The sequence below is a fragment of the Phascolarctos cinereus genome, unplaced genomic scaffold (assembly GCF_003287225.1).
Source record: "Phascolarctos cinereus isolate Bilbo 61053 unplaced genomic scaffold, phaCin_HiC Scaffold_4;HRSCAF=312, whole genome shotgun sequence".
Taxonomy (NCBI): Eukaryota; Metazoa; Chordata; class Mammalia; order Diprotodontia; family Phascolarctidae; genus Phascolarctos; species Phascolarctos cinereus.
In genome coordinates, this window is record NW_027555847.1 from 453,152,168 (window position 1) to 453,171,404 (window position 19,237).

Below are 19,237 nucleotides of genomic sequence, written 5' to 3' on the forward strand. Positions count from 1 at the left end.
AAGGAGCTTACATTCTAGTGAGGGAGAGAAAAGGAAATCAAATACATAATTAGTGACATACACAGAAGATAGATAGGAATCAGAGAGGGGAAGAATAGCTTCTAGGGAATTTAGAAAGGCCTCCTGAAGAAAATGGCGTTTTAAGTGAGTCTTGAAGAAGCTAGAGGAAACTAGGAGGTAGAGATGAAGGGAACGATGTTCCTGTCATTGGGGACAGCCAGCGACAATGTGTGGAGGCAAAAGATGGAGTGTCTTGCTGAAGAAGAGCAAGTTAGGTAGTGGAGCTGATTTGTAAAGTCTATCGAGTACTGTTAAAGGTCAGGAAAGGTAGGAAGGAACTAGGTTATAGAGAGTTTTAAATGCCAAACAGAAGAGTTGATATTTGATCCTGTAAGTAATAAAGAACCAGAAGAGTGCCCTGAGCACAGGAGTAACAAGGTCAGACTGGAGCTTTAAAGAAATTACCTTATCAGCTAAATCAAGGATGGATTGGGGTGATGGGAGACAGGGACTGGAGACAGGGACTCCAGAGATGAAGCTATTTCAATCTTCGTGGTGTGAGGTGTTGAGGTCCTGAATTAAGATTGTGGCTGTATGAGTGGAGAGAAGGGAACATATATGAGAAATGTAAAGATAGAAAGGACAAACTTTGGCAGTTGATTGGATATGTAGGGTGAGAGTGAGCAGTAGAGGATGACACTAAAGTTGCGGTAGACTGGAAGGTATGATATAATAATAATAATAATAATAATAATTCAGAAGAAGAGAGAGTTTGGGAAGAAAGATAATATATTTTTGACATTTTTGATTTAATTCAATAAACATTTATTAAGTGCCTACTCTGTTTCAAGCACTGTGCTAAGCACTGGTGATACAAATAAGACAAAGACGGTCTGTGCCCTCAAAGTGCTTACAACCTAGATAATGAACAAAAGGAAGCTGGAAAAGGGTGGTAATAGGTGGTACCTGACACAGGAGCTGCTGATGAAATGTGGAGAGCTGGATGACACATATTGAGATGGAGAATACTTTGGAACATGTAGATGTCCCTGAATTTGGTAGTACTGGGGCAAATTGATGGCTGTTAATAATAGATACACAAATAGATAGCTGGAAGGAGGGAGGAAGAGAGAGACAGAGACAGAGTAAGAGAGAGAGAGATCTAGAAACCATCTGCATAAAGATAACTGAATTTATGGGAGCTGATCGAGATAGCATGGAGTAAGAAAAGGTACCATGTACAGTGAAGTCTTGAATAAGTATTACATGTCCCCTACTGGTCAATAGATAAATTATACATTTCTCTAGGTAGACCCCAAATCACTATAGCTACTTTTTCATTCAGGATGATCCTTATTTGAAGATAAGATATATCACCTATTCTTTTGTCTTGTACAAAACTGAACAGATAAAGACAATTTTCAAAATGAGTGTGTCTGAAAATTTCCTGGTAAGGATGACTCACTTCTTCTCATCCATTCTCTTTTTCTAAAGCTCTAATTATTAGAATGCTATTCTCTAGAGTGTGCCCACATTTCCTCCCTATCATTTCTACCCATTAATCCCCAGTTCTGCTCACTGGAGCCACATAACTCCTCTTCCATGTGGCGTTCTTCTCCTTTAGCAAATCAGCTGACTGGGATAAGTACAACTGGTAGTTATGGAACAGCATTTTTGGTGGGTGAAACCAATTAGATTTCATAAGGAATATAACCAAGAAACATTGGTAAAGGGGTGCAGTCAGAAATTTAGAAGACTTCATGTTAAATCCAGCTAATTCACTGTGGGACCATGGCAAGTCACTCTTCCTCCCTTCACCTCATTTTGCTCCTATGTACAATGAGGCTTCTGAACCTAATTGTTTCTAAAGTCTTTTCCAGCTTTATTTTTATGGTCCTGAGTTGTAATTCTAATCTTTTTTTTTTCATCACTAAGGTCTAACAAATTGAACTAGTTAACCAATTGATCAATCAATCAGCAAGCATTAACTGTCTAAAATGTACCATCCATTATGATAAACACTGAGCTACAAATAAAAAGAATTAAGTAATCTCTACTGGAAAGAAGATGCAATTCTAATGGGGGAGACATGTACACACACCTACACATATATACACACACACACATACAAAATACATATAAAGAAAACTACAAATCAAAAAAAAGAAGAAGGGAATAACCATATGTACACAGAAAGGTATACAGACAGACAGAGATAGATAGATAGATAGATAGATAGATAGATAGATAGATAGATAGATAGATAGATGGATGGATAGATAGATAGATAGATAGATAGATAGATAGATAGATAGATAGATAGATAGATAGATACATACCTACTGTTTGCCAGGTACTTTTAACAAATATCTCATTTGATTAAAATGTATCTTAAATGCAAGGTAGATAGTTTGGGTGGGAGATCACCAGCAGTTGAGGGGATTACTGTAGAAGGAAGGTTTTCATGTAGAAAGAGGTGCTTTAGTTTCCTTTTGAAAGAAGAGAATAATTTTTTGAGGCAGAGGTGAGGAGGGAAAGCATGGAGGTAAACCCAACCAAAAGAAAAGAGATGTGAGACAAAATGTTACATATAAGGGACAGAGAGAAAGCCATTTTGGCAAAATGTGAGAGGGGAGCTAATGTCCAACCAGGCTTGAAAGATAAGTTGGGACCATATTGTGAAGGGCTTTAAAAACCAGAGGTGTTTATATGTAATACTAGGGACAATAGGGAGGCAGTGAGGTTGATTGAGTAGAGGAGTCACATGCTCTGATCTATGCTTAAGGGAAAACAATTTTGGCTGCATTGTATAGGATGGCCAAGAGTGGTGAGAGCCTTAAGGCAGGGAGACCAATTAGGAAGCTGTTGCAATAGTATAAATGAAATGTGATAAAAGTCTTTACCCATTTCAAAAGAAAAAAAATGAATTTGTACTTTATCTTCTCAAAGTATTTTCATGAGAAAAATATTTTTATTAAAAATCCTGTGACTCACTTTTTTTAATGGTTTATAGATTCATACATGGATGCATTCATCGATCACACACTTACAGAGTGGCTACTGTGGGCAACTAACTTTCATTTGAGATTTTTGACATTTTTTTTTATTTAGAAATAAATCATCTGCTCATCTCCAAAATAATTCTTATATCCCCGCATTGCCCATTATTTTCTACCATTTTAAAGTGCAGTTAAAGATGTGATTTACTTCAAGATAAAATAAATTTTAAAACTAGCAAAAAACTAATATCAAACAAGACAAAATATTCTACAACAAAAATTCCATGTATACTAAAATATTTAAGCATACCAAAATATGCATTTGTATATAAATATACATAATTTAAATTTGTAAATACACAGCCCAGAATCTTGGAAGGCTATTTTAAAAAATATCAATAACTATAAAATGATGCACACAGCTTCTCTTTTTGTGAATTCCTTCCCATGGTGTCTATTTCAGTTTTCAATATTAGGAAAGGAAAAAACAACAACAACAACTTCTTTTAAGATGTAGTCTTCCTTTGATCTTTCATTTCAGGCTTTAAATCTGAGAGTAAAAGAATATCAGTAAGGAAAAAAAAGCCATAACTATTACTGGAAACAGTTAACAATACAATTTACTAGAAACCTTTGCTAAGCTCTGAGCATTTGACAGTAGTTTTAATAGTTCTAGCAGGATCACACCTCTTCCGTGCTGTGCACCAGCTTTGTGACAGAATCCCTAATTCAATTGTTGAAATCACCAGCTGCTTCTCTTTATTGACAAGGTCTTCAGTATTTTGATGATTAGATTTCCAGGGCTGTTTACATACCTCTGATATTTCGGCTAAATTTTCTTTATTTTTCTGAACCTGGAAGATCAAGAAAACCAGGCACCGTTAAGGACTACCTTATTATGGCATTTATATTTAAATATGTTCCAAGAAAGGTATGGAAGACAGATAAGTTTTAAATCCTATCACATTACAATAATTTATATTACAGATTATTGCATTAATTTTCATTTTAGGTATCATTAATTAAAATGCAATATAATCTTGTAATATTATGTTTATAAAACCATAACGCAACTGTTAGAATAAGAGAAATCATTTTGCCAATGTGTTCAGATGACAATTTGTTGGATTAAATACTCAACTTTGATTTCTGTTTTTAAGCCCCAATAGCAGTCCAATTTTGATGCACATCATATGATTAATTTAGTGCTTCTGCCATTGATATATTCCTAAACAAAAGATATAGCCATTTTTAGTATCAGGTATGGATTTGATAGACAAGTTAGGTAGACACATGTTCTGCTTGCAAAAATAAATACAAAACCTGGCAGTGGTTCAAACTTGTTCGAAACAGAATCTGACAATGATCAACTCTGAATCAGGTGAATGTGTGACATACTAGACATAAAGTATAATATTTCATTTTGCAAATTAGACATATATATTATTAAAGTTTTTTTTTTTTTGTCTGGAAAAGTATACACGTTAAAAGCACGTCTCCCTTACATGGGGAGAAAGGGAAAACAAAGATTTAGCTGTATCAGCAATTTCTTCAAAGGCAATTTTCAAAGATCCCCAAAATCAATTTTTGATCTCCAAATGCTCAAGAAAAAATGGGGTTGGGTTACTTGGAAGAAAAATTGAGTTAAATGTATTTTAAAAAGCAATCAGTTGCTCAAGTTTTGTAGAAATCATGCTGAGAAACAATCAGTATTGTACAGTAAACTGTGGTCCCTGGATCAGGTTTCCTCACTATAACATGTCCTAAATTTTCACTATATTTACTTAAATTTAATAGCATAAATTCATCTCCATCTTCTCCTGCCTCTAGAATTAAGTGAACCACAAACTTTTGATTAAGATACCTCAGTCATAGAATACTTGGAAAATGCAATCACACACTAAAATTAACTCCTTCCCTCTAGGTGGAAAAAAAATCCAGCTGAATTGGATACTCTCTCTAAACCACAGGTGATTTTTCATAAGTTTTAAGTATAGTCTTAAAATCTTTCAAATAATTTTCCATGCTGTCATTCAACAGGTAACTAAAACCTTCATAATCCCCAAATGCAGCACTTCAAGGTTTTTCTTTAAAAAAAAAAAGAAAGAAAGAAAAATGAAAAGAGCAGTCTCTCCTTTCCAGTTGATTTAAAACATTACTAGCTTATTTTCAGTGCACATATGGAGTTGCTTTTTTTCCTTTTTCTCCAAACTTGGAATGCTGCCAAGCTACAGACAGGAAACTTTTTTTTTCTCCCCCCTCCCTCCAGAGAGGGCTAAAATTCATTATCTGAGCACTGGGATATTCCGACTCAAAGTTTGGACACATCTTTGTTCATCTGTGATTAGTGATAGGAGTTAGACTCACGATAGGATTCTGCCCTGAGTATAAAGAGTCTAAAACAAAATGTTAAGCTACAACAAAAGGTTAAAAATTTTAAATGATTCTGACTGAGGAAACCAAACATGCTGTGGTGTTGAGCTCTAATAATGTAAAAATATTCTGTGTGGTCAGTGTTACATAGTGAATATAATACTAGGTTTGTGGTCAAAAATATCTGGGTTCAAATCTCATTTCTGATACCTTTTAACTGTGTGAACCTGGCCAAGTCACTTCATCTCCTTGTGGCTTGGACAATTCCATGTGACCTCTGTACTAAGTGATAGCCAGGTTGTAACCTGTGTTGGTGGACAGAATCCACACAGTAGGAATTATGCATACTGATGAAATCACAGTTCTTTTCCATATTGTTAAATTAATGCATAATTATAGGCAACAAGAATAGCATATATCTCTAGTCTGTTATTCTTTTTTTTCTGTAAATGAAATGGCTTTTTAAAAATAATTAATTGAGGATATTTGTGAGGAAAAAAACATGTACTTGATCTCAAATAAATTTGTACAAAATATGATTTTTTTCAATGGCTTTTAATACATGAAGACATGCTTAAAATTAAAGTGTTTGTCTGCCATTGTGGATTATTTTAACCATTAAACCTTAGTCAGAAGTCTTAAATATAACAGAATGGGTTTTTTTTTAATACTGCAAATGACTTGGTGAAAAATGAATATATTTATGTTAGAGGTATGGGTTAGGAATATTTCATCTAATTCAAGTAGTAACAGAGAAGAAAAGAAAAAGCTAACTTGTTTTCTCCACATCTAATGATAATCTATATTCTTTGACAAAGTCCTTAAATTAATTGCAGTCATGTTTATCAATTGTAAAACATTAAATAAATTTGAGGTTTTTAAAAAAAGTTTTTATACTTTGTGGGTCACATATTGACTAACCAATGACTATTTTGGATATGATTTTTAAAATCCTCACAACAGATATGCTGCCATACCATGGATACACGTCAAATAAAATAGAAAGCTCCCAACTCCTAGATTTTTGCAGTCTATGGTAGACAAGACTGATACATGAATGGTTTTATAGGACATCTACAATAATTTAATAGCTAATGAAAGGAGAAGATCAATTAAAAATATCAGTATCACATATAGTCAAAAGGGAATTTGTATATCCATGTAGGTTGAACAAAATAATCAAAGGAACAGGTTATTTTCCCTTTCTTTTCCTTCCTTCCTTCCTTCTTTTTCTTTCTTTTTTTTCTTGCTCTTTCTTTCTTTCTTCCTATCTTTTTAGCCAAGGAAGCCAGCATGGAAGAAGTGGGAACTTAAGAGCTGCCTAAATGAAAGCAGGAAAAAAAAAAAGGTTTTGTGAACTAATTTTTAGAAAGAGCATTTTAGTTATTCAGGCAAAGGATGCATCCAGGAATTTTCAAAATACATTTGTTTTGTCCACAAGCAGGGGCCATGACATCTTCCAATATCTACATAGTTGAATGAAGTCAGTTACTATAAAGTTAATAATGAATTATTTCCAATGGAATATAAGTGTGAGCTCTGCCCAGAAGAGTAATGGTAGAGCTGGGCAGGATTACTTCTGCAAAATGAATTAGAATGCGGTGAACTGCAATATATCAGTGATCAGTCTAGCATATTTCAGAATTGCAGCTATTGGAGAAATGAGTCTGAATCACTTGAGCATCACAAATCCTGGGCCACATTCTTATTCCCCTCCATGCCCTTTATATTACTTCCAAGTACAGAGCTCTAGTTGATTTCAAAAGGAGCTTTTCACAGAACAATAGATGAGAGGTAAAGAATTGTTCTAACTAAATAATCCATGACCCCCTCTAATTTTAAAGGAATATGGAGACCCTAGGGTCCCCAAAGAACAGAAACCTACTTGCCTATCTTGCTCCCATGAGAGAGCAATTCAATGCATCCAGTTTGCTATAGTAAATTATTTCCCATGTACAGAAAAATGCAAAATGCTCATCCTCAGGCTCTGTAAGGAATCATAGAATCAAAATTAAATGTAACTTCACAAAGGGTAATTATTTTTCTGTTATGATAACATTTTGAAAAGAAAACAATGAAATAATATAAATGCATTACATCTGATTTCTACAATGCTAAAACATTAAAATATTTTCTTAAGTTGCACATTTTAATGGCCATTAAATAGGATGTGCTCTATGCTAAAATACACATTTGTTTGAATCTCAAATATTTTATTTAATGATTTTAAGCAATGATTCCTACATATATCCTTTTCTTCTACAAACCTTTTTGCTAAAATATGCTTAACCTTTCCATGGCATGATTGAACTAAATTCATATTAGAGAGAAGCCTTCATTCATAATGTATCTCTTTTCAGTTATTAATGTATTTTCACCCAAAATTTATATTAAAGACTTTTATAGCATGCCACTTAATTTTTGGTTAGTTAAAATATTGGTTCCTACATATTCATTCCTCGATTTATCAATTAATTTATTTTATTATTTATTAATGTTATAATTAATATTTATTCCTAAAATTATAACTTCCAGGAAAATTAGTAGAAAAACAGAGTAGAGTAGAATTCTAATTCAATTTACTTCAACAAGTCTTTATTAATCACCTACCATGTACCAGGCACTATGTGCTACACGCTTGAGATACGATCATAGAAATGAAACAATCCCCAACTTCAAGAAGCTTATTTTAATTTTATTTCTAGGAGGAGGAGAAATAGAAGCCATTTCAATAAAAGTATCTAGAATTCTGCTTTTTAAGACAGAATGCATGGTGTTAGCTAGTATTTTCCTAGAACAAAAGGAAATACACATATGTATGTTTGTGCATGTATACACACATGTATGTACACATACAGCTATATAATATGTATATATTTTCCATATATGAAGATACATACATGTATGTATATATGTATACACAATATGTGTGTGTATGTGTGTGTATGTTTGTGTATGTAGTGATTGAAGGGAAGTGTCATATTTGGGAAAGGATATAGGTTGTTTGTAATGGAGTCAATAGTATGGTCAGTCCTGTAGTGTGACATATATAGCCTGAAGCTGGGTACCATTGTCTGGAACAACTAGGTCTCTTTACACTAGAGGTGGGGAAAACAGGGAGAAAGGTGGAAGGACATTGCTAAAAGGAACACCAATTCAAGGAATTAGAGAATAAAGGTGATTCAAGTAATAGAGACAAAGAGAGAACAATTAGGAAAACAAGAGAAGCAGGAGAAAGCAGTATCACTGGAAAAGAGGAAGGATCCTGAATCATGCATTTGTGCTGGAAGGGAAGCAGTATTAGAACCCAGACTCTCTACACAGTTCAAAACTGTTTCTATGGAAAGAATATCAAGAGAAAGGGTTTGGTCAAGAGAGGAAATGCCGCAGAAGGGTCAATGAATATGAGGACTGAAAAAGGAGCATTGTACTCAGTGCCTGGCACAAGGCCTGGAATATGGTAAGGATAGCCAGAGCCTGAGGCTGTGATGTCATTGGCATAGTGATCTATTGTGTTTGGCATCTTCTTTGCTGCTCATAATCTGAAAGAGCTCACTGGGGATGCTGAGAAGTTAAGTGACCTGCCAGGGATCACAGAACCAGTATGTATCAGGGTCACATAGGAGATATTTAATAAATTCTTGTTGATTGATTAAGACTGATTAATTCATCTGGCAAAAAGAGGATACTGAAAGTCTTAAGGAACAATTTTCAGTCAAAATTTAGGGATGGAAACCTCATTGCCTAGAGTTCAGTGAGTGGTGGTTGAAAGCAACAAGTGTAGATGTTTAGTAATTAAGGTGGGAATGGTTCTAGGAAGATAACTTGAAGAGTTGACAGAAATAAGATTTTCTTCGCTTCCCTCCTTCCTACTTTCCTTCTTTCCTTCCTTAATATTTGTTCCCAAAAATATAACTTCTGATAAAAGTAAGTGATTAATAAGGGCTTGTTGAAATGAATTGAATTAGAATTCTACTCTACTTTTCTTCCTTCTTTCCTTCCTTCCTTCCTGCCTTCCCCGCACCCCGGGAAGGAGAAGAGGGGTAAGGACTTCAAAAACTTTTGAGCTATGTGACAGATGTGGGATCTATTGGCAGATGCCTCAGTCTTGTCAGTATAAAATGAGGGCATCTACATCATCAGCAATGAAGAAGAGTGGAGTTGAGGTTTCCCAGAAATTGAAAAGAATCATATTTTCCATTGTTAAAGTTTCATAATTTTTTTTAAAATTAGCATAATACTATACAGTTGCTGCTTTTATAATATTAAATGCTATGAGAAGAAGCCCTTAAATCTTTAGCACCCTGTGGTAATGTAGGTTGCTATTCTTTCATATATCTCTAGAGGGGAAAAGGTGAAAATAGTGGCGATCCTAGATATCTATACATACAAACAAGAAAAGTCAAATGGCGTCAGAATTATTCAGGTAATTATATGTGAATTAATAAGTAGGAAAACTGACACATACAGTTTTGCTTAAAGTGCTTTTCTTATAACAACTTTATGAGTTGAATATTATCATCCCTATTTTAAAGATAAAGAAACTGAGGCTTAACAAGGCTGAATTACTTAAGTAAGATCACAGAACTAACGTGTGTCAGAATGGGGAATTTGAAGGAACTTCTATCATCCCCTATCCAGGCCTCGTTTCACTACTACTCTTTTCACTTTTTATTTCATTTTCATTTATTTATTTGTTCATTTGTGTTTATTTATGATGTGAGGAGAGAAGGTATTTCAGGTTTGGTATGAAATTTTGTGTGGGATGTATTAAAAGGTAAAAACTCAGCAATTCTACGAGACAATTTTTACCTAGGCCGTTGTGGCATATAACAATAATCTGCAAAGCATACTTTTACAAAGTCTTAGAGGTGGAAGCCCTTAAAATCATCTAGTCCAACAACTCTATTTAGTAGAAACATGATGTAGAATAACAAGGATAATAGCATATATTTACCTAGCATTTTACATATATACAAAGTCTTTTACATACATTATCGTTTGATATTCTCCTCATCACTCTAAGGTAAGTAATACAAGTAAAGTCATACAGTTATAACATAAGGGGTGCCTGGAACCAGAAGACTTGCATTTAAACATTGCCGCAGATTCTAACTGTGTGATCATGGGCAAGTCATTTAGCCTCTGAATCTTGATTTTCTCATCTGTAAAATGATGTAATAATATTTGCATTTCATAACTCAGGGTCATTGTGGTGATAACACTTTTCAAACTTTAAAGGACACTAGGTAATAGTGTATAATTATTATTATTCACCTATGTTTTGTAATTGAGGAAACTGATCATTAGTGAGTTTAAATGACTTTTCCATGGTCACATGATTCAGCAAGCAATAGAGGAGGGATTCTTTATTGCTTATAATTTTTAAATTTTCCTATAAATAGGAAATTAGCTTTATACTCACACAGAGTAAAACAGAAATTACTCAATTATTTAAATGCCAAGTTATTTAGGTAAAAATAATCCTTTTTACTCAATGTTTTTAATAATTTAAATGACTTCTTTTAGCTCCAACTATCTGAATAATTTGATCAATATTTTAATAAAATTTACACATGTAAATAAAACCTGACTACTTTAAAGAATTTAACAACAATTTTTAGACAATTTTTCTTACAAATGCCAATGAAGAAATAAAAAATCTAAATTGCTCTCATTAATATTGTCTAGACCATTTCCTGCAAACTGATTTATTAGGTAGGCTTTTAAACCACACATAATTTAATAATAATGTCAGCATTTTGAGTCTATGGTTAAACCATTTTGGTGACATTGTGTGCAAAATTAATGTGTACAAACCACATTTACTTCAATATTTTAGGAGTCTTTAATTTCTTTACTGTAAATACTCCTGGTCACCATAGGTTACATTTCTTTCTATTTAGTAGATGAGAGTTGTTGGGGATACTAACTTCCTCACCCCTTGGACAATCAGGTAATAAACTCTGAATTTAGCTAGTCGGGACTTTAAATCAAGACGTACCTGCTGGGCCTCTATAACATAATGAGATCTGCTGAATCTGCTCTGTTGGCATTATCTTTTAGAAATTAAAGTCTTCTCTATACCCTGATTATATGTCAGAGTATGTATTAGTGATAAAAGGTCTTAATATGATTGATTGATCTATTGGGGGCATATTTATTTGCCTTTTCTTGATTAGAAATGAAATGTCATGATTTTGCTTACATTTATTTACTTCAGATATATCATCTGTTATAAATTCAGTGAGTTCAAAAATAATTCAATATATACAGTGGATGTAGCACTGGGCCTATAGGGAGGAAGCTTAGTCAAAACTAGCTTTGGACACTTCGAAGCTATGGCTCCAGGCAAGGAGTGTAACCTCTGTCTATCTCAGTTTCCTCAACTGTAAAATGGGTTAATAATAGCACCTTCCTCACCAGGCTGTTGCAAGGGTCAAATGAGAAAATATTTATAAAGAGCTTAGTACAGTGCCTGGCACTTAGTAGGCGCTTAATAAGTGTTTATTTCCTTTCTTCCATAATCAAATGTGAAATTCAGATATGCTCAAGTTGTTTCTTAATGTAGCAATCATGCTGGAACAAATTCACATTTTCAAAACAAATGTTCTAGCAGAAATGGCTGGATAGATACATAGGTAGATAGATAAATCAATAAGGAGACAGGTCAATCAATAAATTATATACATATATGTATATATGTAATCTAACAATTTGATAAAATTAAGTTTTTAGGCAGTATAATTACTTATTTATTATTTCATCTTTCATACATCAATGGTAATGATTACAGTAAATTTTCTCAAACTCAGCCAATTAGAGACAGAAAACAAAAGACAAAAAAAAAATAAGATTCTGTTACCATGCTCCCACAGATACTAGAACATACCATGAACTAGAATCTTCCAGCCCCTCACTGGGCATGTTGGATATTATAGGTCGTTCCAGACCACAAGAGCTTTCGCTACAAGCAGAATCAAAGCAATTCTCAAAGATAACTGACACAGACCTAAGAAGCAATTCAGGTACTGGGACTGTCAGGCTCATTATGTAGCTCTTGGTAATCGGAGACCCTTAAATTCCTAGAACTGAAATAATAAGTTAAAGATGTGCTAGCAGTGACTTGTTTCCTTGAAGTTTTGATTTGTTAGACTCACACCAGCATTTACAAGTGGCCAATAGGACCAGAAATGGATGAGGTATGGGGTATGCAGAAATGTATTCTTAAATCCTCTGAGGCCAGCTAAGCATGCAAATCATTGAGTGTTATATAACATTTATTAACTTATCATCAATAGAGTCAAGTTTTCTATAGTAAATAATTTTTGTTCCCTCCTCTAGATTGTGCAGTGTATCAAACACATTTGTTTCTTTAACCTAAAGCATCATAATTTTTATAAAAATTTCTCCGTCAAATATTTTATAGAAAGAAATTACAAGACTATAAAAAAGAAATTCTATTGTTGAAATAAAGATAATGGTAGTTAAAGAACATTAATGGAATACCAATATAGCCGTTATTCCAAAGTGAAGAATCCAACTTGAATTCAATTAAAGAGTGTTTGTGTTAAAGATTAATTTGGAAAAAAATCTGTAGTGGTTTTTCTTTAAAGTACAAACCAAAATACGCTTCAGTTATGCACATTTTACAATGAGTGGTAGAACACTTTCCAGGCAAATAAAAATAATCATATGCATGTATAGTACTGAGAAATGTAAAAAGAGGCAACGCAGAGTGAAGTTGGAAGTCAGGCAGGTTTGGGTTTGGGTCCTACTTGTCTCATACAAGCTATGGGCAAGTCACTTAAACTCTCAATTCCACAAGGAGCTCTGTGACAATACCTGACAGACAACTCACAGACCTACATCAGTAGAGTCAAATTCCACTGGTGAAATCACTGTTTCAACACACCCAAACCTTTCCCCTCCCCCCAGTAAAATAAATAAATGGATGGATAAATAAATAAATAAACAGAATCACTATGGGGAAAAGATGATTGTGTATACTATAAGAGAAAATTCTGATGGCAAGTTGCTACTAGGTATGCATCCAACATCCCATTCAAGAATAAATTTCATATCGTGGCAGTTTTCATTTCCCTTTCTCAGAATGTCCAAAGTAACTGACTCTTTATAAGTACCAATCAACTATCCTGCAAGATTGTTTGTGGGATATGGATCTTGAAAGCAAAAACATGTTGGTTTAGGGGTAAACATATCTCACTCAACTTGAAACAAAAGTAAATTTCAATAGTCATTTTAAAGTCCCTGAGAAGTGGGCTTTCTGTCGGCACTGGTGACATAACATGAAATACTGTAACACTAGCGGGCATTGCGGTAATACAATTTTTTTTTTTTACTTCTCTTTGAGTAAAAAGAAACCTTTTTTTTCCTTCTAAGGCACATCGTGTAGCACGTTAATTCAGCATTAATTATAGAACATGTCAAACTGTATTTCAGTCAAAGCTCCCTGTAAGTCTCCAGAGCTTTCTTAATGACAGTAATTATAGGTCATAAAAAGAGTCGTCTAAAATTAACATTTCTCTCATGTCTTGATAGGAAAATGTAAATGGCTGCACAGTACAGATGTTTTGATTAGTAAAATTTACACTTCCTTTTTGGTTTCAATGCTTGTCAAACTTCACAGTGTTAAACCTAGGTGCTGCATTTTTAATCTTTCTGAATAGAGGAAGATGTATCCGAATTGGCTATATGAATTTTAAAAACTTGGTGCTTTAATCTACTGTGTTGTGGTATATTTTAAAGCAAATAAATCAATAGGTTCAACTTTGAGAAATGTTACATTATTCCTAAAGGCTGAATTAAAGAAACTTATTATTATTTCTTTGCTTATAGGAAATTCAACACAAAAAGCTTTGAAGAAGCGTTTTTGATGTAAGATGATAAAAATGATTTATTAGAATGTAAGAAAAATATCATGCAGACTACCATGCTGATCTAACCCTCTTTCTACACCATATTTTATCATATACTTTCAAAAAGAAAACATAAAACACACTGTATTCTGAACTGTCAAAATTTACTTACTAGAAAATGAGAATAGAAACATTCTGGTTTAAACAATGTTAATATCATCAAACATCCAGGGAAATATAACAAATTAAAAGAGAATCACTTCAAAGAAGAAAAGGCCTACACCTTAAGTAATAATAAATCTAATACTTGACATTCATCTCCCTGGAAAATAAAATTAGATAAACTTTTGCAAGGGCATTCAGAACAGCCAATCCAGTTTATTAATAATTTCCTGTTTTCATATTGGAAGCTCATATTATCGGTCACAGCCACAGTAGACCTCCAAAGATATTTAATAAGGCTGCCGCTGGTAATCCTCTCTGATTACCTATAACCTTCCAGCTCTAACTCACACTGTGCTGCAGCTCCATAGAAGGACATCATACTGTCACCTGGTATGATGTTTGACAGCTTATTCTGCTACATCAAGCCAGCACAAAATTACTTTTTTCCAAATCCATCCCTAGTTAATAACCAAAAGCAATAATGGTATTCAGCATGCGTAATACAACTGAGAAGGCAAAATGAGGCAACAGAGAGAAAAAGATTAAAGACTGACTATTATGAAGAGGAGATCAAAAAGCGAATCTTGTAACACACAACAGTGTTTCAATTATAACGCCATGCAGAGAGCTCTACACATCACTCTACAAAACCCATGCTGCAATCCAAAGAAACACAGGAGAAAATTCCTACCTATTGTGTTTACACTAGGTGCATTATTATTCTAGTTCAAACAGGATGACATTTGAGAATTTCCTTTCTAAATTATACTCAGAAATTCTCCTGGGAACATAAACTGACTTACCTTTACTGGGAATGTCTAGTTAATGGAAATATATTGCTTTGATCAAAAGTGTCTACCTTATGGTATGGTGAGAACAATAAGGTGTTTTGCTTACAGAACAGATCAGAATTGTTTTATCTAAATTTACAAGAACTCCAAAATCCATTCAGCACAGAAAAAAATACCCGTATTTTCAATGAGGTATGTTTATGGTTTAGACCAAAATCAACAGAGTTTATTCTGCATTCATTTAAAAAAAAAATACATGAATGATCCATGAATGATTCTACTGCAAGGTACAATCTGAGGATTTGAAGTAAATTAAACTTTTGTTTGAAAAAAATAAGCAACTCTATCTTCTGTCTTTTTTTTTACTTCCAAAATAACTGTGAGGATTGTCCTATTACTACACCTTACCTTATAGAAGTGACTATATTTCACCACTGACCCACCTTTGTAAAGGGAACTAATATAGCCTATATCATTTAGGCAAGATATGCAAGGGTCTCTGTATAATGATCAGTTTAGTGAACTTAATTTGGGTACATAAGGAAGTATGCAATTCTAATCAAGATGCCCTTGCAGTTGAGAAGGGAGCTGGTTATGGTCAGGTCACCTGCTGATTGAATTCTCCTATTTCCCTTTCAGCTTGGTCCCCATGAAACTGTCTAGCAACAGCAATCATATATGAGGAAAGACAAAAAGAACTCTGGCATCCCACCAGGGTATGCATCCTGCATGCCACCCTCATGAAGGAGGCACCTCCCATATTTGTTTAGTACTAGAACTAAAGTACTGGAGTGAAGAACACCTGCATATCTGTGAGTAATAATTGCCCGACATGATCACTGATTGCTTATGTTCCTCCTTGGTATGTCATCCATGATCTTATCATAATAATTCACACACTAGGTATTCAAAAAGAAACTGGGAGAATAGCATTATTCATTGATATAATGTTCTTTGATATAATTTCCTTACATAAGAACTCTGTGTATGTACACACATATATATATGCATACATATAAGTATGTACACACATATGTATATTATATAAATTACATGGAAATGCCATGTCAAAAGATATATACCTATCTGTACTCAATAAAATAATATAAAAACAATGCAGCAATAATTATCAAGGTCCTACTGTGTACACAACAATGTGCTTGGTGCTGTGGAAGGCACAGACTCTAGATGAGAAATAGGTCCTTGCCATCAAGAATTTTGCAGTATAGAAAAAGGGAAAGACATATAGAATAGAGTGCTATTTTATATATGCATAGACATTTTATGATTTTGTAATTCTCTAATGAACTTGACCCTACATATGTATATGATAGCATATGTAGCGTACCTACTCATAAGTATATATGTACATCTATATGTAAGCATAATTACATTAAACAGTAACAAAATCAAAGTCTAAAGTGAGTTCTGAATAGGAAGTCATTACCAACTGGGGACATTAGGGGCAGCAACACAGAGAAGGTGTCATTTGAGCAAAGTTTTAAAATCTGGATAGGAATAGAATGGTGGGGTTGTGGGGGTGGGGAGGATATTCCAGAACAATCTGCTAAAAGACACAAAAGTGTGAGAGAGAAAAGAGTGTGTTAAAATTTGACTCGAGAGTATAATTTGTGGACAGAAATGGTGTCACCAGGTTATATAAGGCCTTGAATGACTGCCATAGATGAATAGATAGATAGTATTAATTGTTGTGTTCCTAGTACTGTGCTAAATGCTGGGGAAAAATACAAACAAGCAAGATAGTCCTTGCTTTTAAGGAGCTTGTATTCTGATGAGAGAGGGCAACATATAAAAAAGAGATGGAAAGGGAAGGTATGTACAGGTAGAGGTTACGGAGAAGAGAATGTAAAATTAGCTAAAGAGTCAGGATTAGAGGGTGAAAGGGGAGAGTCCAAGTTTTGGGGGGAATAGAGATGTTTATAGTGTAGGGCCATGGAGAAGACACTGAAACAAATTGCATAAAGGTTGAGCTCTGATAGGTTATGGCAAAAAATTTTAATTTAGTTATTACTTGGATGATAAGAAGAAGTCTTTGAAGATTCTTGAGCAGACTTAGATATAAAAATGTTTATGCATGCAGAGTGGAGCTGATGTTGGAAGAATCTAGGGAGGCAAGGCAATGTCCGTGTTCTGTAAGCATTGTGTGTGTATGTGTGTGTATGTGTGTGTGTGTATGTGTGTGTGTAAGCATACATATATATTTATATAAAAATTTAAATAATAAAAAATCTAGCTAAGGAGTCTAAGTGAATATATATATATATATATATATATATATATACATGTATATATATACACACACATTACACACACACACACACATATGCATATACACACATATCCACATGCTTATTTAGGTGTCAAAATTCATTAGTTTTAGAGTTTTCCCTTATTATAAAAATCCTGTTGTAATCTTTTAAAAACCATCTTTTATTGTGTATACTCAGAAAAAATCTATCCTATTCTTGTTAGTAAAAATGATCATATTACAACATTTCTATCTCAAAAATGAAAACCTATTTGGAAGGCAAAGGCAAAATGTAACAATACCAAAGTACAATTTCCCTGGCATTGGATCTATTTCAAGGGTGTTTCTACCTAAAACCATGGAGCTAGGGTAAGTTCTGGTAATTCTGGAGCACCTACCTATACCTGTGGCAGTAATGCACATCTAAACTGCGATGAAACTGTTTTCCATTTTACTTAACCCTCTACATCCTTGGAGCAGATTTCCTTATTCTCTCCTGGCCCAGAGCTTTGAAAATAGTATGCAGAGCTTAGATTCTATGAAAGAAGTCTTCCATTTAAAGCTAGCCTGTTTGGTCAGGTTCAGAGAGATAAAGTTATTTAGGCCAAATTAAGTCTTTGTTCCCAGTATAAGGAGGAAGCAAAATAGCTTGAGGTCTTATTATGCACCTGAAGGAATACTTAGTGATCCCACTGCTCCTCATTTTCAAGCCACTGATGATGTTTTAAATATTCTTTGCACTGGCATCAAAGTACTAAGATTGAGCAAGTGGTAACTGAAATTCATCCCATTTTCTATCTCAATTTGTGTTATTATTATTTTAATTACATAGTTCAAGGATTTTCAGATAAAGTTATAATCCTTAGTCCTAATTTTCAATATACATATGTACATATGTATATACATATACCCACATATATGTATATATAAACATTTTTATTGTTCTGACAAACAATAAAAATATCTCCTTTTTTCCTGGTCATAGACTGAAAAAGTGACAACATGGCATAGTGTATAGAAAGCTGGCTTTGTGGACTGGAAGGTATAGATTCAGGTACTACATCTTAAATATACTATTTAAGTGACCCTCAGCAAGTCATTAAAACAGCATTCCGGGATACTCTCTAGCTCATAAGGTATAGAGAAATTACCAACCTGAATTGGTAGAAAGTGTTTCCTATGAATCTGGAACTCCCCCATAAACAGTGATATAATCTTCACTTGAAGACCTCCATGATGGGAACTCAATATTCTGAGACAGCCTTTTCAACTTTTGGACAGTTTTGTCAGTCATTATAGTCAGTGAGCATTTATTAAGAGCCACAGACACAGACTATACTAAATGAGGGTGCAAAGGAAAACAAAAATGACCATGCCACAAAGGAACTCATATTCTAGTAGTGGAGACAACTTGAAAATAATTAAGTATGTACAAGATAATTATAGTATAAATGGGAGTTAATCTTAGAGGGAAGGAACCAGAAGTGTAAGGGAACCAAGAAAGCCTCCTGAATAAGAAGATGAAATTTGTATTGAGTAGTGAAGGTTGCCAGGGGAACCTACAAGGCAGTGTCATAAGTTATAATGTAGGGGGCAGCCAATGAAAAGTCAAAACAGGGAGAATGGTATGCAAGAATCAGCATGAAGGCTAATGTAGCTGTTCATAGAATATGTGGAAGGCAGTAAAGTATAAAATGCATGGAAAGTGTGAATATCGAAAAGGTTTGAGAGATGTAGTTTCTTGGTAATCTAATTATTTTA